Source organism: Sorex araneus, chromosome 8 (assembly GCF_027595985.1).
Source record: "Sorex araneus isolate mSorAra2 chromosome 8, mSorAra2.pri, whole genome shotgun sequence".
Lineage (NCBI taxonomy): Eukaryota > Metazoa > Chordata > Mammalia > Eulipotyphla > Soricidae > Sorex > Sorex araneus.
The window spans coordinates 60,335,254-60,341,694 of NC_073309.1; the positions used below are offsets into that span (position 1 = coordinate 60,335,254).

The 6,441-nt window shown below is 32.4% G+C and overlaps 1 pseudogene; it reads right to left on the minus strand.

Annotated features, from left to right (window-relative positions):
• Positions 1–5,077: 5,077 nt before the first annotated feature.
• On the minus strand, positions 5,078–5,204 carry LOC129406931 (U4 spliceosomal RNA; annotated as a pseudogene).
• Positions 5,205–6,441: the final 1,237 nt, after the last annotated feature.

The window sequence follows — 6,441 nt, forward strand, 5'->3', positions numbered from 1 at the left end:
TGGCATCGCATGTGAACAATATAAGTTGCAGATGTGTATCATTTATATCAGTATCAGTGTGCATTACACTAACTTGACCACTAAAATTATATATTTCATCCCTTCTGCATTTTCATTATCTATTTCACTGACTACATCTCATGTGGGCAAGATTTTGGAAATGTGCACCGTTCTTACCCTGGGCTTCTTCTGTCAGAATTCTACGGTGAGTTTGGAGGTAGAGGGGGACTAATCTAGATAATGAGAAAATAAAGAGAGAAAGGAGACCTGGAAAGGCAACAGGGGACGCTTTGGGATAATCCCGAGTGTTTACTCAGTTGAACTTTTTCCTAAAGACATTATATAAGAGTCTGACTAGTTTGAGTGATGATTGCTTTTGGTTGCTTTGTTCTTCTTACTATCAAGAGCAATTAGCAAAATATATTGAATCTAAGAAAATTTCATAGTTTTAACCGTTGGCAAATTTTGTGTTTTGTGTCAGTGTGTGTGTGAAGAAATGCAAGTATTTGATTTTAAATGGGAAATTTACATAACTTTAAAATGCTAAAGTTTTTATATTTAGAATTTATAAATGTTGTTAACTGCAAGATTCTCCTGATTCCCTGAAACTCTTTTTGTTCTAGCTGTAAATGACCTTGCTCAACTTCCTTTGATGTAACCATGAATGTCACTTCTTATTTTATGGTGTCATTGCTGTATTTGAACCCCAAGGGCGTTGCTTTGCTTGGTGCCAATTGTAACTCCAGTGACTGTACTGCTGTCTCAAGCTAGATAAAAAGGCAAATGCCTTTCAGATGTTTTATATAAGTGCTCTTGAAACTGTTTATCTTCAGCCAATAACTTCAGGTGATTGCCTGAGGTCTCAGCCTAGTGAGCAAGTGTAAATAAAAACGGTCTTACATTCCCACCAAATATCTGTCTCAAAATCCTTCATCAAGCAAAATGGTACGGTAATTTTATTTATATATTAAACATGCATTACTAAGTGTTTTATGAATCTAAATACGAAAATCATAATTTAATATTTTTTTAAATTCCAGTAGATATGAATTATGACATAATAGTATTTTTCTTTCAATTTATTCAAAAAGCCTTACTTTGCCTTAACTTATCTCTCAATATTGAGCATAGTATAAAGCATAGCATGTTTTGGATTAAATATATTGACATAAGTGCAAGTGCTGAAAGTAAATCCTATGTATTTCCTCATTACTCATTATGTTATCTTCTTCCCTTGTGGATTCTTTGAATGCATATTAATTATTACATTCTATTATTTTATAGTAAGTGATTCTCCTTTATTTTTAATTTAGCATTTTTGAAAAGAATTGCAGATACATCCCTTAGACATATTGTAGTTTCTGACTCACATCACAGCAATAAAGTAAATATCACAGTAAAGTGAGTTATGCTATGGTTTAGCTTTCCTGGAGAATATAAAAGTCATGTCACACTATTATATTTTATTAACTGTGCAATAATTTTATGTCTACAAAGCAAAGTACATACTTAACACTAAAAAATGTTACAAGACAGGAAGTATCTATTTCCAACATGCTGTTGGAAAACTAGTGCCCATAAACATGCCTCCACACAGGGTTATCACAATCCTTCAGGAGTAAAAGGACCCGTAAATCTGTAAAGTGCAATAAAGCAAAACAGGAAATGAATAAACCTACATATATATATGTGTGTGTGTGTGTGTGTGTGTGTGTGTGTAAGTGTACATAAGCAGTATACTTCTCTTGCTTATATCTTTATTTCTTTTGTCATTGTCATTTTTACATATTTGGACACCTAATCTGATGAAACAGTAATTATTAAGTGATTGATCTGAAAGATACAAAAGAAAGCTTGCACCAGAAACATATAACTTTAAGCACTGCCAAATACATACATACATACATACATACATACATACATACATACATATCTGGATATTTATGTGTGTATGTATATATCATAGAATCACATCTAGGTGTGGTCCCCAAGCAAACAAAAAAAATGGGTCACTGTGATAGTACAGTGGGTAGGGTGTCTCACTTGCCCATAGCCGATCCAGGTTCTACCCTTGGCATCCCATATGGTCACCCAGGAGTAATTCCTGAATGCGGAACCAGGAGTAACTCATGAGTATTGCTGGGTATGACTTAAAAAGCCATACAAACAAATGAAATTATGTACTTCTTAGAATATATCAGTTTTTCCCATTATACAGCCTCTCTCTGTAGAGGGCCTCAGCAATCCATAGTTATTATTTGTCAAGAGAATCAAGTGCAGAATCCTTGGCATGTTCTCTTAATTATCAATACATTACTGAGACTTTTTTTTTTTTGTGAACAGATGTTCTTTCTGTTGACCACTTTATGCCTAGACATTAATTTGTTCCAATTACATGGAAGGTAATAATTAAAAATATATACAAAATAACAGAAGAGAGAAAATTGAGAAATTTAATTGTCACTCAATAAATCGGCTCTTGCCAGCTGAATGGATGAGATTATGAATATCTCAAGTAATTAGAGATTTTCTTATTAACATTGTCTGGAAGGCATCAAATATTCAAAATTATTAATTAGAAATATCCATTATAATTAATTTAATATGTGGTGTATTTTTACATTTTATTTATGCATTATAACAATAGTCATATAGTATAAAGTATTATGTGTACATACATTTATAATAAATTTTAACTATAAAGTTCACTTTCCAAAAATATTGCAAATCAGGTTTTCAAGGCTCCTTCAATGATAAATTCTTTGTAACACAAATATTTCATTTTTCACTCTGAAATGAAATTCTTATCGTCTTCTCAACTTTTCATAAATTAAAGTACAAATTTAATTTTATGACAAGAAATAATCTTATTGTGTGGCCATGCATTCTGCTAGCTTTAGTCTCATCTTGAAATATTAGCCATAAACTGCTTTGATATGCTTAATATGCTTCAATCATTCTGGAATTCCCTCACACCTTTTCATACAGTAATTCCTCTATTTGCTATAGATTCCCTGCTGAAACACAAACTTCCTTTGGGACTTTATCCTTTTTAACTCTTCTTTTTTATGTCTCAGAATACGTTATGCTCCTTTGCTCTCTTTGCAACATAATCTTACCATTATTACAGAATTTATCAACATGAATTTAATTTATGCTTTGCTTTATGACTTCACTACTAAATAATGAATGAAAGAAATTCTATGTATATTCCTACTTTTATTTATTTTTTCATTTCTAGTTCTTGCTCTTAGAACATATTGGAATTTGATTCAGTTTGCCATTTATCTACTAAAGTATTTCAGCAATATAAATTTTGACTTTGCTTCAAGGTTTTTAAAATCATAATTTTAAAAATTATGATTTTTAAAACATTGTTTTTAAATAAATTTCATCTTTCACCTGTTTTAATAATGATTCTATTTGAGAATGAAAGGGACTCTTACAGGTGGTGCTGGGAATGCAGGCAGTCTCTCCAGGACATTTCAGTGATCCAGGCAGTGGTCCAAGGCCAGGGCAAAAGGACACTGTGGTACCCAGCCCTGCAATTACCAGCAATTATCTGGGCCAACCCAGAAGTGGTGCTGAGGGCGGTGGGAGGAGTGGGGTAGGCCTATTGGAATACAAGACAATGATCAGGGACCATAGAGAGCAATCTAGTGTCTGATACATGCGAGGTGGTTCCTAAACCTTGTTCTATCTCTTCTCCTCATCTATAATTACCCTTATTTCAAAATAGTTCCTATCCTGGAATTCTATAGACCAATATTCATGTAACATGAAATATATACAATGTTTTCATTCCTTCTGTATCAAATGAAAATGGATCAAAACTTACAGTCACTTTTAATTAAGTGAACAACATCTTGCAAGATTAATAATTTAGAAGAAACTTCCCTTTTACTCTCTTTGGTAGATTATATTAATTATATAATTTTTCTTCATAGAAGTGATATATATATTCTCAATATATTTCATATATACAAATTTTCCTGAATATAGAGCAACTATGTCTCAGAATTTCTTTAGTTTGGTATACTATATATTTAAGCAAATATTTAATTACTTTAAACCTTAAGTGAGCAATGAATATAAAATGTCATAACTACAGTTTTCATTTTATTGTTATAGCAGATTCATTTCTGTCCAAGTAGATCTAAATGCATCTACAATCTGTTATCATAAAGAGGTCGCAAAACCTAATCATTTCAATGATTTGCTCTTTTTCTGAGACTAAGGCAGAGTACCATGTTTTATTTTTCCTTTTGTTCATCAATTGTTTCAGGTTGTCTATAGTCAGGCTTCATATATTTTGAATTTCTCTCTATTTATTAGACACTAAAGCTTGGGCATAAAACCTATAATTCTAATGCTTTGTTTTTCTTAAAATGCATGTATCTGCTTGTGCTCTCTCTTTCATTTTATTTAGAGTCATTTTTAAACTCTCACAAAAAATTTTCCCCTATCAATCTGACTCTGAAGAAAATTTTCTCATTAAACTTAATTTTCTCAATGTTTGCATGATTATATATTTCATAATAATAGCACACCACATCCACCACCAATGTAACTGTATCCCTACAATATTTTTTAAACCACTCCCAACCTTATCCTCACCTCTCTTCAGTGACCCTTTCCATCTCCCTTTTAATATTTAAAATACAACAGGCAATAATATCTGGCCTCATGGAATTCATGCCAAATTCAATCAGCTTAATCAATGGCGGAATAAATAGTAGTACTCCTACATTATAAAAAAATCAATATCTGGCCTCTTGGTTTTTATAATTCTTTTTTTTTTAAGTAAATAATATTTTATTTTGGTTCTGAAGACCAGAGAGTCCAAGATCAAGATTCATTAAAACTCCTTTCTGATAAGAGTTTCATCATATTTAAATTTGGCTACTTCTCACTGGGTTCACAGATACAGGAGAGAGACTGAGTTAGATTTATTTCTCTTCTTAAAAGAGCATCAGACCTGAGATATACCCTCATCACCTCACTAAATTTTTTTAATTTATTTTTTTATTGAATCACCATGTTGAAAGTTACAAAGCTTTATATAAAACTTGCTTTTTCAAATTATTGAACTATGGAACCAATATTGAAATATATAAATAAGGTGCAAAGAATCAGTAGCAAAATAGCAATAAACGCGCCTCGGACAAACCTCATTGGCTATGATACTGCCACTGCGCAAAGCTTGTAGTAGCAAAATAGAAGGGAAATGGATGAGAGTGGTCTTATTTGTGTCCCTTCAAAATTCCTATGTTGAAGTTATAACTCCCAATATTGTTAAATGTGACTGTTAATGGGAAGTGAGTCTTTACAAGGTAACTAAGACAACATAAAGTAATTAAGGGTACACACTAATGTTGCTGAGGTTCTTTAAGTAAGAGCAGAGTTAGACACAGACGTGTGAAAGGAGAGAAAATGAAGATACTTCTACCCTTCGCTTGCAAGCTAAGAAGAGGAGCCTGGAAGACTTACCATAAGAAGGCAACAACCCAGGGGCTGGAGAGAGTAAAGTGGTGGACAGCTTGCCTTGATGCGGCTGACCAGGATTCAACCTCAGATCCATACAGTCCCCCAGACCTGCCAAACCAAAATTGTTTTATTGTTTCCTAAGCTTAGAGTCAGTAGTGATCCCTGAGCCCACTGGGGGTGATCCCAAACCAAAACAAAAATAGCAATAAAAAGGGATGCAACTCTGCCAACGATTTGACTTCACATTTATAGTTCCGAGAACTTGAGCATAAGTTTACATTTTTTTGTTGCTACACAGTTTGCCTGTATCTGGCAACCTTGGGAAACTGATATTATTCGTCATTGGGACTAATGCTATACTATTAATGAAAGATGGATCAACATCTGATTTACCTTTATTTCATCAAACAGTCATGTTTACCTTTAAGAGGTGAGTACTAAAATATACAAAAACAAATGTCAATAAGAACATATTAAAACTTGCATTTATATAGGTATATGTCCAAATATATATCCAAATATACAGAAAAAAGAATGAGTCTATAAAATGAAAGGAAGTTGCAAACAAGGTAGCACAAATAATGTGATAAATAAAAAATAAAATAATTATATTTAAAATAATTTTGTCTTGTAAAAATGTATTAACATATGTAAACCAAAACTAATAAAAAGACAAAAGGATTTTGAAAATCCATCATTATTTTGGAAGATTTTGTCAGACCTAAAGATTTAATAGCTCAAGCAAACAAAAATCAATAAGGATATTAAAATTTAAATGCATAATTTAAAAGTTCTATTTAATAATTCAATAGTGCATGTTTGGCTAATACCTAGGGCTATAATGCAGTATTCAACCATTCAAAACATTCAAACAATAGAACTAGAGAGATAGTACAGCGGGTAGGGCACTGGCCTGGCATGCAGCTGAACTGGGTACAATCCTTGACACAACAC